The sequence below is a fragment of the Bombina bombina genome, chromosome 3, assembly GCF_027579735.1.
Source record: "Bombina bombina isolate aBomBom1 chromosome 3, aBomBom1.pri, whole genome shotgun sequence".
Classification (NCBI taxonomy): domain Eukaryota; kingdom Metazoa; phylum Chordata; class Amphibia; order Anura; family Bombinatoridae; genus Bombina; species Bombina bombina.
In genome coordinates, this window is record NC_069501.1 from 307,164,059 (window position 1) to 307,181,652 (window position 17,594).

Below are 17,594 nucleotides of genomic sequence, written 5' to 3' on the forward strand. Positions count from 1 at the left end.
AGATAGCCTTACCAATTTCATGTTCGCTTAACATACAGAAGGTCCCAAGGTCGAGTCCAGTGGAGTCCCAAATATATATATACATATTATTAATAACATAATTCCTAACATATTTCTGCTCCAATATATAACATAAAAATAGGCCTTCAAGATAGCCTTATCAATTTCATGCTCGCTTAACATACAGAAGGTCCCAAGTTCGAGTCCAGTGGAGCCATAAAATAAAATATATATATACACATATATATTTTTTATAATTTTTTATAATTTTTATATGTCACTTATTTATAGTAAGCATTTGTCACGAACATTTCTTTTTTAGTTTTATATTTATTAGAAAATTCCTTTTAGTTTGGTTTTAAAAATTAGAGTCATTTATTAAAAAGACCAAATAAGATTATCTTCTAGACATTGTGAGACATGTAGATCAATTTATATATTTTGTATCAATACTAATCCTTTTTGCAAGAAATTTAAACAAGACATAAAAGTAGCCTTTTGATTTTTCCATTGCCTAGCACACATTAGGTCCTGGGTTCGAATCCAGCCAGGAGATGAGATATATATATATACACACATGTTAATATATGTCCAGTTTACTATGATATATATATTTTTTTTTCCCAGATATATTTGGTAATTGCGAATAGGATTTTTTTATATACTTTTTATTTAAGTGTTATCACAATTGTTCAAACCAATTTATACAATATATCAAAAGTTAAATGTTTTTTGCAATTGCAACATTGTTAATAGAGTTGACCTTTTGTTTCAATTCCGGGTCACTGTGGGTTTAAATAGATCTCTATTGTTAACTATGATTATGCCTGATGAAACGGTCTGGAATAGACTGAGAAACGCGTTGCAAAATAAATACTGTTTGTTTTATACCACGACCCGGTATTTTTGCTTCTTTCAACGATCCACTTGTTTTTGAAACAGGACTTTTACCACGGAACCTTTCATACACTGACACTGTCAGTTTTGGAGAAAAGTCTCGGTGGCGTGAGTGCAGCAGGAGAACACCTATCAGCTTGCAGCTCACCTGGTCCGGCCATTGGCCCTAAAAAACGTGGGTGCTACTTTCTAGACGCCTATCTGGATTCCACAGGTCCTCTGGGTGAGACCTCCAGCGTACTGACTGCTGGAATTTGAATGTCAGCCTGCTTTATCGTACCTTATTCATTTAAGGTGCCACTTTCCTTGTGAGTAGTTTTTTGCACATCACATTTATATTTGTTGTTTTAACGATTCACACTATGTTGGCGCCCCTTGTTTATCTTCCATACTATGCATTTTTGCATTCCCTATAGAAGTCAATGGAGAGAAAAAAAATTATTTACAGTAAATACATAGTTAAAATCTTTATTAAATATGAATATTGCATAAATATGTTTTATCATGTTTTCATCTACTTAAAGGTATAGTAAACCCAAATGTTTTCTTTTAAGATTCAGATAGAGCGTGCAATTTTAAACAACTTTCTATTAGTGCATTAGAGCCCTTTGCCATTAAAGGGATAGTAAACCCAAATTTTTTCTTTCATACTTCAGATAGAGCATGATTACGGTATCACACCGAAACATGTCAGCTGGAAGCAACAAGTGCTGAGTGTTGTACGTTTTTTGACCCCCATGGTTTTTATCCACATGTGGACTACAATAAAGTTTGGATTTTATTTTACTTCATTCTTTGACCCTGGATTTCTTTCTACTTATTACTACATTACGCCAGTATCTGGGGTCCTTAGGCTCGAAAGCCTCTCACTTAGCAGGCTTAGTTTAGATTTGCCTGCCCCTACAGCCCTGATTACGTCTGCATACTACCAACTGAAGACAAGACAAGGGACACACTGATTGGACACCGCATATCACGTGACCGGCTGTGCACACGTCATCGGACGCGCACAGTGTGAATAGAGAAACAAACTGAATCGGCACATTACAGAGGACTCTACAAGAAGCGGTGAGCTAAGAGGATCTACTTGAGCACACGGAGCAGGACGGATAGTGACAACGCAGCATCGCATTTGATGCAGTGAGTATAGCCAGCGATTCTACTGTGGCAAAGTTAATCTCACATGGTATATTCCATTTTGCTGTTGGTTTGTCTGAAGAGTCCGGGGCAAGAGTGTGCATGCATTTGAACTCTGTGCTAAGTTTTCTTTTTCCACGGACTGTCTAATCCCTTGTTTTGGGCATAGGTTGCAAATTTGCAAGTGAGAGTTGTCAATCATTCCCACACTGGGAGCTTTTTAATATAGTGCACTTTACTAACTTTCTCTAACTAATTGTATATATATATATATATATATATATATGTACATAAATATTTATGTTATATGTGTATATATGTCTGACAATACATATATACACATGTAAATACATTAATATACATATATATTAACATCTTTGAGCCCTTATAACATTTGTCTGCAATATTCTTAATTTTTTTTTTTTATTAGACAGTGTTAGTATGAGTGTAACTGTACTTTGTAAAGTATTTTTGAAGTGTTTTGTGCAACTTTTCTGTTTCGGAAAACCATTAACTACAGCTCTGAGATCACGGTAACGATTGAAGCGTAAATGGGATTTTGCTCAACTTGTAATATCAACACAATTAAAAAGGCTTGCAAAAACAAGATATAGCTTGCACAAAACAGTTTGCGCCTCACTTGTTATCTAGCCCTAAGTATGGTTTTTCATAGTAAAAAGCAATGGTAAAACCAAAACCACAGGCTTTAAACGATTAATGTAGGCAATAGGCATTACCATTGTCAGTTATTTCTCTCCATCTACTGTCTACAGAAGGTACTGCAGAGATTAGTTTGATGTGTATCTATTGTGCAGCTGTTTACCAGTCTCAATTAGTGGCATAGCAAGGAGGGGCAGGACTGGTGCGAGGATTTTTGGCTATACAGGCGAAGACTCATTCTGCTGCCCCCCAAGAAATGATAAACAGATTTAGTGATGTGTTAAGCAACTATAGATAATTATTTTATCTATAATTACAATAGGACCCCCATAACCGCATGGGATAGGTTCCAAGCCCCCTACCCCTGTGGATGCCTGAAACAACGGATAGTAGTAAACACAATATACTGTACATGCTGTACATGCCTATGATAAAGTTTAATTTATAAGTTATTATTATTATTATTATTCTTTATTTATAAAGCGCCAACAGATTCCGCAGCGCTGCCCATGGGTACAAGGATAACATTACAATGGAGAAACAATACAATAAAAGACAAAGTTTTACAGACAAAATACAGGGGGAATTGAGGGTCCTATTCCCGTGGGAACTTACAATCTAGATGGGAAACAGGATGTGGGGACTTCAAAGGTGAGAATGATATTAGTGAGGAGATAGAGGGCAACTGTTAGTTAAGTGAAGTTAGTTTATTAATAAGTCGGGTGATAAGCTTCCCTGAACAGAAAGGTCTTTAGGGAATGTTTAAAGGAGGAGAGGTTAGGGGCAAATCTGACAGCACGAGGAAGTGTGTTCCAGAGGGTTGGTGCTGCACGAGAGAAGTCCTGTAGTCTAGCATGAGAGGAGGTGATGGTAGAGGATGCAAGAAGCAGGTCATTGTTGGATCTTAGGGGGCGGGCAGGAGTATATTTGTTGATAAGTGAGGACAGGTAGGGTGGGGCAGTATTGGTGCGAGCATCGAGAGATGTGGATTAGCCTGGCAGATGCATTTAGGATGGATTGGAGGGGAGAGAGGCGGGAGAGAGGGAGGCCAGTTAGTAAGTTGTTACAGTAGTCAAGTCGGGAAATTACCAGGGAGTGGATTAGCTGTTTAGTAGTTTCAGCACTTAGAAACGGACGAATTTTGGAGATATTGCATAGGTGGTTGCGGCAGGATGAAGAGAGCAATTGGATGTGGGGAATGAAGGACAGATTTGAGTCAAGCGTGACTCTGAGGCAGCAGACTTGGGGTGATGGGGAGATAGTGGTGCCGCCAACAGTGATAGAAAAATTAGAAACTAGAGTAGAGTTAGAGGGGGGAATTAGAAGTAGTTCGGTCTTGGACATGTTTATTCTTAGGTGGTGAAAGGCCATCCAGGAGGACATGCCAGATAAGCAGTCGCTGATGTGAGAATTGATAGAAGGAGAGAGTGCAGGGGTGGAAAGGTAGATCTGGGTATCATCAGCATAGAGATGATAGCTGAAGCAATAGCTGTTGGTAAGTTTACCCAGTGAAGAAGTGTAAATAGAGAAGAGTAGAGGACCCAGGACAGAGCCTTGAGGTACTCCAACAGACAGAGGCAAAAGAGAGGAGGAGTCACCAGCAAAAGAGACGGAGAAGGATCTGTTAGAGAGATAAGAGTGGATCCAGGAGAGGGCAGTGTCACAGAGCCCAAGAGAGCTGAGAGTCCGTAGGAGAAGGGGATGGTCAACAGTGTCAAAGGCAGCAGAGAGGTCAAGTAAGATGAGTATAGAGTAGTAGCAGAAAGGAGATCATTAGTAACCTTGGTGAGGGCAGTCTCAGTTGAGTGTTGGGGACGGAAGCCAGATTGCAGGGGGTCGAGCAATGAGTTGGAGGACAGGATTTGGGTTAGGTGATCGAAAACTAGTTTTTCAAGGAATTTTGAAGCTAGCGGGAGCAGTGATATGGGGCGGTAGTTTGCAGGGTAGTTAGAGTCAAGGGAGGGTTTTTTGAGGATGCATGTTTGAAGGAGGCAGGGAATGATCCGGTAGAAAGGGATAGGTTGAATATGTGAGTAAGAGCCGGAGTGAGGGTGGGAGACAGAGGGGGAATTAGATGTGAAGGAATAGGGTCAAGTCAGCAGGTAGTGAGGTGTGAGGAAGACAAAAGGGAAGCCACTTCACTCTCAGTGGTTGGGAGGAGGGTGCAGAGAGTGGCAGAGGGGGTGACTGGGAGGGTAGTTGGGAGATTGCAGGTTCGTGTTGGGATGTTTCTTCGGATGGCAAGTGTTTTATTGAAAAAATAGTCAGCAAGGTCTTGAGCACTGAATACAGATGATGGGGGTGGTGCAGGTGGGTAGAGGAGAGAGTTGAAAATGGAGAAGAGTCTTTTTGAGTTTGAAGTGTGAGTGGATATAAGAGAATAGAAGTATGTTTGCTTAGCTAAGTGAAGGGCAGAGGTGTAAGAGTAAAGAATGAACTTATAGTGCAGGTAATCAGGTTCAGAGCGGGATTTCCTCCAGGCACGTTCAGCAGTGCATGAGCATTTTTGTAGGTGGCGTGTTTGTTGGGAGTGCCAGGGCTGGAGCTGATGACGTGGCACTTTAAAAAGTTGGGGCGGAGCGAGAGTGTCAAGTTCAGCGGAGAGAGTATTGTTATAGTGGGTTATAGCAAGGTCAGGGCAGGATATCGTGGAAGTGTGGGAGAGGCGTATATGAATAAGATTGGAGAGTTGGGGAGGTTCCACAGTGTGCAGATTTCTACTGGTGCGGGGGCGAGAGGGGGAAGTAGGCTTAGCATCTATATGGGGATTAAAGGTGAGCAGATGGTGGTCTGAGATGGGAAATGGTCGACAGGCAACATCAGAGAGAGAGCAGAGATAGGAGAATACCAGATCTATCGAGTGTCCATCACGGTGGGTAGGAAATAGGGTGGATTGTTAGAGGCCGAAGGAGTTAGTGAGAGAAGTTTAGAGGCAGCAGGGGCAGATGGGTTGTCAATAGGGATGTTAAAGTCCCCCAGACCCCCAGAATTAGGGTAGGTGTATTTGTAGAGAGAAAGTGAGGAAGCCAGGCAGCAAAGTTGTCAAGGAATTGGGAGGTTGGTCCAGGGGGGCGATAGATAACTGCCACTCTGAGAGAGAGGGGGGAGAACAGGCGGATGCAGTGGACTTCAAAGGAAGAAAAGGAGAGAGATGGAAATGGAGATAGGTACTGATAGGAGCAGGAGGGGGAGAGTAAGATGCCAACACCGCCACCATGTCTCTCACCTGGCCTAAGTTAGCCACAATAAGACATTAACAACTAAAAATTATATAGAACAATTCTAATAATAAAATGTGAATTAAGGGGGGCTGAGCCAGCCACAATAAGACATTAACAACTAATAATTATATAGAACAATTCTAATAATAAAATGTGAATTAAGGGGGGGGCGGAGCCAACTACCAAAGCGGCCGGTGTTCTGTAATATTTCCCTACCTTGTTACGTTGTCCTACTTACGTAACACGTACGGCCAAGCCTACATCTAGATAGAGACCTTTCATATCCGCCATATTTGTTTCAAAAGGAGGCTGATGTTTAAATAGTGATCGTATTCTGTATACTTTTCCTACCACCTTATATTTTGCTGTTTTGAGTGCAGATCTTGCTCAAACATTAATAATTAAAACATAAACACCAAATATTTGTATGGTATTAGCTTGTGATGATAGTGTTCATTTTATAAATGTATTTTTCAGGCTATGTAGCAAAAAAATAATGGAAACATATCTGTACCCTGAAAAAAATACAATTATAAAATTAATGCTATCATCACAAGCTAATAACATACATAATATTTTGTGTTTATGTGTTAATGTTTTATGTTTGAGAGAGATCTGCACTCTAAACAGTCAAATATCACCATCTGATCAATATTTTGACATCAGCCTCCGTTTCGAACTAAAATGGTGGATCTGAAAGTGCTCTATCTGGCCAAAGGCGTTACGTAGGTAGGATAACGTAACACAGTAGGCAAATATAACAGAACACCGGACGCACACTACAAGAGCTCCAGCTCTTAATCCTGTTATTAGGGGTAAATTCATAGCTTAATACATAATTCAGAAGCCTTATTGAAGACCCCTATAAGACTTCTTCATAAGTAATGTTGCTAATCAAGATTGGAAGCCAAAGCAATGAATTTAACCCTGATCTAAGCCCTCTGAAGCAGCCACAGGGTTACAGATTACAGCCGCAGTCACTAAATGGCCGGAGACAGCTATAACGAGACTCACAGCTCACAGTGCCTAAGCTGTTGTTTATAACCCACATCCAGATCGCTGAGTTAAGCCAACGAAGCAGCTCTGGACATAATATTAGCTCCGGCTCTGAGTGCCCTTAACCTTCTTTCGGCTCTTAGAGTTGCAGCTGATCAGTGTCCTAACGGAGATAACACCTAGCCGAAATCCAATCACTCATGCCATACAGGGACAAGAAGTACATAGTATATCAGAAACTATACTAGACGCAGCTACTGACTCCTATACCACTATAGCAGAAGCACTACCTCATACTACAGAGACATGCCAGCTGATAGATGACCAGAGATGGCTGAGGGTAGGACAGCAGAAATCCTATCTGTTTCTTGCTCCTGGGAAGCCCCAACCATTTGACCTCAGCAGTGGCATTGGGGTAACATAGGAACTCCACCTGAAGTGAAACATACAACAGCATCCTCCATGCATCCTGGATGGTGCCTCATATAAGCACCGGAATATTTGCAGCAGCAAGATATTCCTATGCCCGACTGCATACTACGAGAAGATCATGTTGCTACCCACTCTGTGGATGCCCGCTACTGGACTCCAACCCAAGATCATGTGGCCTCCCTGGGAATTTCAGCCTCAAGATTCTCTTGGCCCGGATCACTTGCCTAAGGGACTTTAACTTCACAAGGATCAGAAAACTGGGGTAGGATAGAGCTATTCTCTCCTTATCCCCTAACTATGCAGATATACTATACCAGAACTTTGAGCTGCATCGCTGCCCTTAAAAAAGAAATACTCATCGAACATAGAGGGTGATCCACAAGATGAATGTGTATTTCTCACTGTATACATAGCCCCGGAGGTATCTGCTTATTTAGCAGTGGTCGAGGAAGGGAGATATAACTTAAATTTATAATTGAAGCACCACCTTAATGTTTTCTAGTTGTTTAGAGTTTATGAGAAATATATTAATACTCCTAATTTGCTTTCCCACATAGCATTGAGAATTAGAAAAGTTATTAACAGTTACTATTTTCTATTAAGGTATCGGTTTATTACTGTATTACAGATCTAGGCGAGGTAGCCTGTCGAAAACAGAGTGAAGTTTTTGAGTTCTTTAAATGACTTTGATATAGATAATAACTGTATCTGTAATTAGCATTATGTACATTGAGAAAGCTGTTTTTTATAACTGACCGCCTCTCTATTTATTATGGCTACCTATATTACAATGATAGCGGTGGTCTGCCTTTAGCATATATGGATATACTATAGTTTAATGTTTACCTTTTTATATTAATACTGTATACGTACCTAATTGTGTGTAATTGTTGTTATATAAGACCATAAGTAAAAATAATGTCAACCCTGCTTTGTATTGAGAGTAAATTAGTGCTGAGCTCCATTGCCTTAGCTACTACCAGTTCATACTTCGACATAAACCCCCTAAAGACAAGGGACCTATATATACAGCTCTCATGGTTTTGCAATTTCTTGAGACTCCACCTTAACTAAAGCTATACTCTTATCACACTGCTAGGGGGCTAGGATAGTCATATATAAAGTTTATTGATTAATAGTAGCCTACCTCTAGGAATTACCTATATTCAAATAAAGTTGATCCACCTACCACCTGGGTTTAGGGCCCGTACCTGGGTGATAAGGTCTAATTCTATAGGATTGTAGATAAGAAAATTCTTTCTTACTATGCTACTGGTATGGCTACATATTAGCTCTATAAATATGTCATGATGGATATCAATAGCTCCATATTTATTGTTATTATAGTTCAATTGCCTACTATATAACAAAATAAAAGAGATGATACAATTTGTAAAGCCCTGCCAAGATTTATATCAATATTTTATGGACATTTAGAAGACAGACTCCCATAAATTAGTATTTAGTCTCTCCCGACTAACCCCATCCTCCCATGAAACTTCAGTGCATGCCAATAGCTTCCCCCCCCCCCATTTAGTTTACTTGGTAAACTCGGGAACATATATCCCACGATCTTTGCCCTTAATTTATTACAATAAATAGATATGTTATTACAGAGGCAACCAACTACAATCTGAATTCCAGAGACTAGATAACTTATAAGTCACATACATAGCTATATAACCAAACGCTACTCAAATCTAGAAGATTCAGCTATGAAGATGTTAAGGTTATGATCCTAACCTAGTTCTCTGTAGCATAATCTGTAAACCTCAGAAAATGTACTAAATAAATCCTCCGTTTATTAAATAATAGTCATAACAGAATATACAAGAGGTATATTAATGGTTTATATTTCAACCTGCGCATCATCTATTGTTAGACCTAATTTGCTATAATTTGCCTCTATCTCTTTAAATTTACCCCTCACTTTCTTACATATGATAATAATATTCCTAATGATCCATATTCCTGATATCCATGGTCCAAGAGTGGCCGTCAAGTACAATGGGAAATAGTCAAATACAACTATTAAAGAGGTTTGAACCTTATCATATAGGTTAAGTTTTCTTTAACAGTTTTCACCTCTACCTAAAAGTGTTTTCTCTTATTTTTATGTTACAATGTACAGGAAGAGTTTTGTGGAAATCTCTTACTATTAAGCTGTTTAAGATCAAAACTAATATGCCACATGGCAACACTCTGATAAATGATTGACTTTCTTGTAGTTATGCTGTTATACTGACACATGCTTATGTCTATGATTTCTCTGTGACCTTGCTTTTTGTTTGTTTGTTTTATAACCTCAATAAAAACATAATATTAAAAAAAATGTGAATTAAGCAAAATAAGGGTTAATTGAACATAAGCACTACGATACCGTGAGAGTTGATCTGATAATCTTGACGCTACTAAGTGACGGTTGGGTAGTGTATACAGCGTGGATACGCTAGACAAAGGTATGATTTATTTCAGCAAGTAATTTAAATTATGAATGTTTACTATATGGACTGAGGTCAACCAAGGATGAGTGAAATTGCAGTAACTGAAACAGAGGATACAAGGGTTTTACTGTATAGAGAAAATAGATTTCCATTATTACATCAAATTCTTTACCGTTAATTTGACAACTGTAATACCTATAATAATTCATTTCTGCATGACATAAAGTGCCAAAGTGGTGGCTCTGCAATGCACAATATAACAAATCAGTGAGGGCAGTTCTCAAGCAGAGAGCCTGTCCACCTGCAATCATCACATGGCAACAGTTAAGACTGTTGTTCAAACCTGCCCCCTGCTCTTGGGCCACCAATTGCATGAGAGCAGGGCCTGTCAATCACCTCAAACATTGATTTGATCTAGCTCTACCACCAAGGATAAGAACAGAGACAACCTCTTAAATTTGTGGTTGCATATTCAATCATGAAAACACATAAATGAGTTGCAAATTCTCAGAAGCTGCAAATTAATTTTGATACATTTTGCCATACGTATAGATTTTTCAAGCCTTACAACAGATCACATTAACTTGCAGTGGATTACTGGCATGTTCTGACCAGGGGACACGTACAACTCACACGTTTGGATAAGTATCACTGTATAGTGATGATAATGGACATTTATACACTAATAAACAGAACACTCTGCACTATATGATAATGCAAGGTATCTATACACTGATAAAGATGCTGCACTGTATAAATAATGCAAAGTACTTAAGTTATACACTGATAATATATATGCCACACTTTATGATGATGTTGGGGGTTCATACCCTAAAAATCAGAAAAGACTGCACTTTAATGATGGGTGCCTATACACTCTGTGCTGCATAATGATGCTCAACATTTATACACTGAAAATGGACACACTGTACTATATAATTATTCAAGTATCTATACACTGAAATAGGACAAGTTGTGCTGAATAATGATTATGGCCATCTATACACTTTAATGTATATGTATGCATGTAGGGTAGACAAATAATAGACATATGAAGAAGATAGAAGAAGCAGAAGATAGTTCACTGATTTTTAGTGCTCCTACGAATAGGGATGGGCGAATGTTTGCAACATTCGAAAAATGAAACAAATTTTAACACATTTGTTTGTTCATTTCAGATTTTCAATGCTTTCTTTAAATGCAATATTAGAATTAGAAAAATTTGAATCAATATATTTGTAATAGTATTTCTAATGCTCTCTTTAAATATAATATTAAAATTATGCAATATTCGAAATAGAAACATTCAAATTTATATATTTGTATGTATTATCTATCAATTTACTAAATTGCCTTCCACATGAACTTTTGAAGTTCTGAATTGTATTTGTTAAATCAAATGTTACATTCAAAATTTCAAATGTGGATATTTGATCTAATTATGAACATGCGAAAACGAAAGTAACATTTGAAATCCAGAAATAACATTTGATTACCGATTTTTTTTATTTTTTTATATTTCTTTATTTACAGACCAATTCAACATATCTTTCACAGGATTACAGAGAAAAGAAAACATAAATAAAACATGAATCAAACCAAAGACAATACACATATTCTGCGCATAGATGCCCTTATAATCCTACTCTTACAACGATCCCTCTGTCCCACTAATCCTAACAACTGTGAGCAAAAATTATCCTTAATAAATGAATAAAAAAAAAAAAAAATTAAACCTGTTATTCATAGGATATCTTTCACCTATATTAACCCCTTAGTGACCAGAGCACTTTTCCATTTTCTGTCCGTTTGGGACCAAGGCTATTTTTACATTTCTGTGGTGTTTGTGTTTAGCTGTAATTTTCCTCTTACTCATTTACTGTACCCACACATATTATATACCGTTTTTCTCGCCATTAAATGGACTTTCTAAAGATACCATTATTTTCATCATATCTTATAATTTACTATAAAAAAAATATAAAATATGAGGAAAAAATGGAAAAAAACACACTTTTTCTAACTTTGACCCCCAAAACCTGTTACACATCTACAACCACCAAAAAACACCCATGCTAAATAGTTTCCAAATTTTGTCCTGAGTTTAGAAATACCCAATGTTTACATGTTCTTTGCTTTTTTTGTAAGTTATAGGGCAATAAATACAAGAAGCACTTTGCTATTTCCAAACCACTTTTTTTCAAACTTAGCGCTAGTTACATTGGAACACTGATATCTTCCAGGAATCCCTGAATATCCCTTGACATGTATATATTTTTTTTTAGAAGACATCCCAAAGTATTGATCTAGGCCCATTTTGGTATATTTCATGCCACCATTTCACCGCCAAATGCGATCAAATAAAAAAAATTGTTCACTTTTTCACACATTTTGTTACAAACTTTAGGTTTCTCACTGAATTTATTTACAAACAGCTCGTGCAATTATGACACAAATGGTTGTAAATGCTTCTCTGGAATCCCTTTTTTCATAAATAGCAGACATATATGGATTTGGTGTTGCTTTTTGGTAATTAGAAGGCCGCTAAATGCCACTGCGCACCACACGTGTATTATGCCCAGCAATGAAGGGGTTAATTAGGGAGCATGTAGGGAGCTTGTAGGGTTAATTTTAGCTTTATTGTAGTGTAGTAGACAACCCTAAGTATTGATCTAGGCCCATTTTGGTATATTTCATGCCACCATTTCAACGCCAAATGCGATTAAATAAAAAAAAAAAGTAAAATTTTTCACAATTTTAGGTTTCTCACTGAAATCATTTACAAACAGCTTGTGCAATTATGGCACAAATGGTTGTAAATGCTTCTCTAGGATCCCCTTTGTTGAGAAATAGCAGACATACATGGCTTTGGCGTTGCTTTTTGGTAATTAGAAGGCCGCTAAATGCCGCTGCGCATCACATGTGTATTATGGCTAGCAGTGAAGGGGTTAATTAGGTAGCATGTAGGGAGCTTGCAGGGTTAATTTTAGCTTTAGTGTAGAGATCAGCCTCCCACCTGACACATTACACCCCCTGATCCCTCCCAAACAGCTCTCTTCCCTCCCCCACCCCACAATTGTCCCCGCCATGTTAAGTACTGGCAGAAAGTCTGCCAGTACTAAAAAAAAAGCTATCCTTGATAAAAAATAAATAAAAAAAAAAGGCATACTTACATATGCTGCTCTGGAGGATCCCCCCTTAGCCACCAACCTCCCTGATACCCCCCAAACAGCTCTTTACCCATCCCCCTCTAACTTATTAGTAGCCATCTTTGGTACTGGCAGCTGTCTGCCAGTACCCAGTTTATAGTAAAATATGTTTTTATTTTTATTTTTTTAATGATTTTCTGTAGTGTAGCTTGCCCCCCCCCAAAAGACCAACCCACCACCCCTCCCAGATCTCTTAGATTCACATATATGTAAATAAATTTGGCAATCACTGCCACTTTAATCCCATCACTTTTCTGTAGTGTAGCGGTTCCCACCCGCTTCCTACCCCTGCGCGCGCCCGCGCAGAAAAAAAGAGCATCACACATAAGGACCTCAAAAACAAAATAATTCAGTTGTCCTACAGGTATACATTTTTATAATATTTCTCATTATAAGGATCCATCTAGACCCATAAATCCTGTCTGCTGTGACCAAGAACCAGTTTTCTTAAATGTCTTAATTAGGAATTTTTTCGACCTATTATTAATACACATATATAGAAATAACCAACACAAATAAAACAAGACAAGACAGAACAACAAAAAAGAAAAAAAAAAAAAAAAACCCTAGAGGCGACACCTAAGTGATCTAACTACATCTAAGAGACTTGCCTTTGAGCATAATATGGTCTATCTGGTAACCTACACCATCTCAGGAGTTAGAAATCCAGCTTTGTAAAAAGGTCTCAAAATATCAGCTTGTAGCTCAGATGGTTGTAATCTAATAACACCAATCCACTTGCTATAGAAGAATCTGAATTGATTGTCATTCGTTAGCTCTAAATTCATTTGCTCTATAATTAGTTGTGTAATCATTTTTTGCCCAAATTCAGCTATACTGGGATATCTTTTAGCTTTCCAATATCTAAATATTAGATTCCTTGCAATTTGTATCGCTGTAATAATCAGAGAGAGTTCTTCTTTAGCAAATTTTGTAGAGAAGAGAAAAAAACAAATGCTCTCAGGTGAAAATATCACTGATTGTCTCACAAACCTGTTCAACCAAAAGGCTATCTATTCCCAGAACTGATATATCCTCAAACAGAGCCATAGGCAATGGAGTATGTCTGCCCCAGGGGCATGGCAGTAAAAACAATTCCAGCTAGACCTCTTGTCCCATTTAGCTAGCCAACAGGGAGTAATATATGCTAGATTTATCAGATAACTATGAGATTCTTTCCAAGCGATAAACTTATTTCCGACCAATGCTATATTCTGTTTAATATCTTGAGCTAATAAATTAGGAAAAAAATGATAATGAACATTTATACACTAATAAACAGAACACTCTGCACTATATGATAATGCAAGGTATCTATACACTGATAAAGATGCTGCACTGTATAAATAATGCATAGTACTTATACACTGATAATATATATGCCACACTTTATGATGATGTTGGTGGTTCATACCCTAAAAATCAGAAAAGACTGCACTGTAATGATGGGTGCCTATACACTCTGTGCTGCATAATGATGCTCAACATTTATACACTGAAAATGGACACACTGTACTATATAATTATTCAAGTATCTATACACTGAAATAGGACAAGTTGTGCTGAATAATGATTATGGCCATCTATACACTTTAATGTATATGTATGCATGTAGGGTAGACAAATAATAGACATATGAAGAAGATAGAAGAAGCAGAAGATAGTTCACTGATTTTTAGTGCTCCTACGAGTAGGGATGGGCGAATGTTTTGCAACATTCGAAAAATGAAACAAATTTTAACACATTCGTTTGTTCATTTCAGATTTTCAATGCTTTCTTTAAATGCAATATTAGAATTAGAAAAATTTGAATCAATATATTTGTAATAGTATTTATAATGCTCTCTTTAAATATAATATTAAAATTATGCAATATTCGAAATAGAAACATTCAAATTTATATATTTGTATCTATTATCTATCAATTTACTAAATTGCCTTCCACATGAACTATTGAACTTCTGAATTGTATTTGTTAAATCAAATGTTACATTCAAAATTTCAAATGTGGATATTTGATCTAATTATGAACATGCGAAAACGAAAGTAACATTTGAAATCCAGAAATAACATTTGATTACCGAATTGTAATGTATTTTCATTCTTATCAGCATTTGATTGTCCAGAATAAATGTCCAGAAGACTATTAGTTCTACCAAACGAATTACACTTTCAGAAAATTCGCCCATCCCTTCCTACGAGGGACAATCAGCCCCAGTAATACACATTAGGCTGTGAGTGGAGGCGAGTCCCACTGCTGTCATCAGCTCCACCAACTTTTATAAAGGCTATTAAAGAGAGAGTTGGGGCTATGCAGTGAGATATTTCAGCCAAATGCTTCCAGCTGTTATGGATGAACTTCACTCTCTACCTCTCTATGTTTCAGGGGAGTCACCTACCATTCTAGCCATTATGCAACTACATATAACTCTTACTATGAAGTCCAAGTTAGGCAGCAAAAAAAATAAAAATTCTGTGATGCACCAAATTTGCACCCTCTACAGGGGCACCCTGAGGCGGTTGCCTTGTTTGCCTCTATTGTAGCATTGTCCTTTAAGGGGGGGCAGAGCATTTGCCCTATGTGCCGGTCCATTGGGGGGCTCAGGATATATTGGGAAGCACCACACATGCATATTTTTCCAACCTAACACACAAGCCCTTTACAAGTGCAAACAGGAACTGAAAGACCTGTATTTTCTCTTCATAGATGAGCCCTTCATACTAGGTTTTTAACAATTTGTTTTATTTTTCAATTACCATTTGTAATTGTCTTAAAGTTTGTAAACAATTTTTTTTTTTCATTTTATTTGAATGATAATGATCAGCATTAGTGGTGTAATTCTTGGTGTCTTTGTGTGTATGAGTGTATGTATGAGTGTTTGTATGCATGATGTGTCTGTGTGTATTTCTCTCCCCTTCTTTGCCATTTCTGTCTCCATCTTTCATCCCTCTCTCCCCACTCTCTTCTACATCACTTTCACATTTCTGTATCTCCCTATCTTCCTGTAAGGCCTCTCAGCTCTTAGCTAAGGGGTCACAGGCTTAGGCTTAGGTGTTAATATTTAGTGTTTTACTATGTGGGGGGGCTGGCGGTTTAGGGGTTAATAGGTTTAGTTTATTAGTTACGATGTGGGGGGCTGGCTGTCTTGGGGTTAATACTTTATTATAGTGTTGGCGATGTGGGGGCCGGCGGTTTAGGCGTTAATCATTTTATTTAGTGTCGGGGAGCGACGGATTAGGGGTTAATAACTTTATTTAGTGTTGGCGATGTCGGGGGCGGCGGACTAGGGTTATTTAGACTAGGGGTTTATGTTAGGGTGTTAGGTATTAACGTAATTTTCTTTTCCCCGTAGACATCAATGGGGTTGTGTTACAGTGATTTGCCATTCCGCAATCGCAGGTGTTAGTTTTTTGACACTTTCTCCCCATTGATGTCTATGGTGGAAAACGCCCATGAGTACGTAAAGTCAGGCCTTGGGTTTTGTGCGGTATGGAGCTTAATGCACCATACCACACAACAAAATACGTTTTTCAGTAACTCGCAATGGCAGCACTATGGAAAGTGCGATAACGCTAATTTAATACCTTAAAGGGACCCTCAAGTCAAAATTAAACTTTCATTATTAAAATAAAGCACGCAATTATAAACAACTTTCCAACTTACTTCCATTAAAAAAATGTGCACAGTCTTTTTATATTTAAACTTTTTGAGTCACCAGCTCCTAGTGAGCATGTGCAAGAATTCACAGAATAAGCGTATATGCATTTATGATTGGCTGATGACTGTAACATGGTACATGTATGCATTTGTGATTGGCTGATGGCTGTCACATGGTACAGGGGGAGTAGAAATAGTTTTAAATAATTTTAAATAACTTTTAAAATTGTCAGAAAAAAAATCTACTACTCATTTAAAGTTCAGACTAAGTGCTATTGCATTGTCTTGTTATCTTGCATTTGTTGATAATGCAAATCTACTGTGTTTACTGGTCCTTTAAAGCAGCGGTTCCCAACCTTTTTTCTCTCCTGTACCCCTTGATTAGGCTTTTCATTTACCCCCTCTCTTCATTACCCCCACTCATCCCTCAAAATAAAGGAAGCACTTTTTTATAGGGGAGGTAAGCTATACCTGAATTGCATACGACTGTACGTGTATCAACAGGATTAAAGCTCAGATCTTATTCTCAGGAGTCCTGCTGTGTGGCTGGTGCCCCTGGCAGCTGCCTGGTTGCTCCTAAACAAGGCCCTGGGGGGGAGTAATGATCATAAAAATAAATATTTAAATTTGTGAGATCAGATCGATATTAACCACCCAGCCACTATGAACGTTTTTAGTTGGAAGTGAAGCAGTCTGAATCAAGCAAGCACTAGAAGCAGTACTTTACTTACCGGCACTGACTATAACTTATTTGGGGATGCAGACCTGCCTCGCCTGTGTGACTCGCAATCTCAACGGCTCTATCACACGTGTCCACGTAGCTATGCTTCTGCAGTGCCGCTTCTATTTGAGCGCTTGTAGTCAAAATTGTGTGCAAGGGACAGAGGTGGGTGGAGCAGGAGGCTAAGCTGTCTGGTGACACAGGGTGATCATTAATATG

The 17,594-nt window shown here is 38.1% G+C and overlaps 1 long non-coding RNA gene across 1 annotated transcript in view; it reads left to right on the top strand.

Moving 5' to 3' along the window:
* The first annotated feature begins 1,604 nt into the window (after window positions 1-1,604).
* The window catches only part of LOC128651606 (uncharacterized), a 63,974-nt gene continuing 47,984 nt past the window's right edge, over window positions 1,605-17,594 (top strand). The window contains exon 1 of the long non-coding RNA XR_008401137.1: window positions 1,605-2,037. This is a non-coding gene — a long non-coding RNA (uncharacterized LOC128651606). The remainder of the gene's footprint in view (window positions 2,038-17,594) is intronic.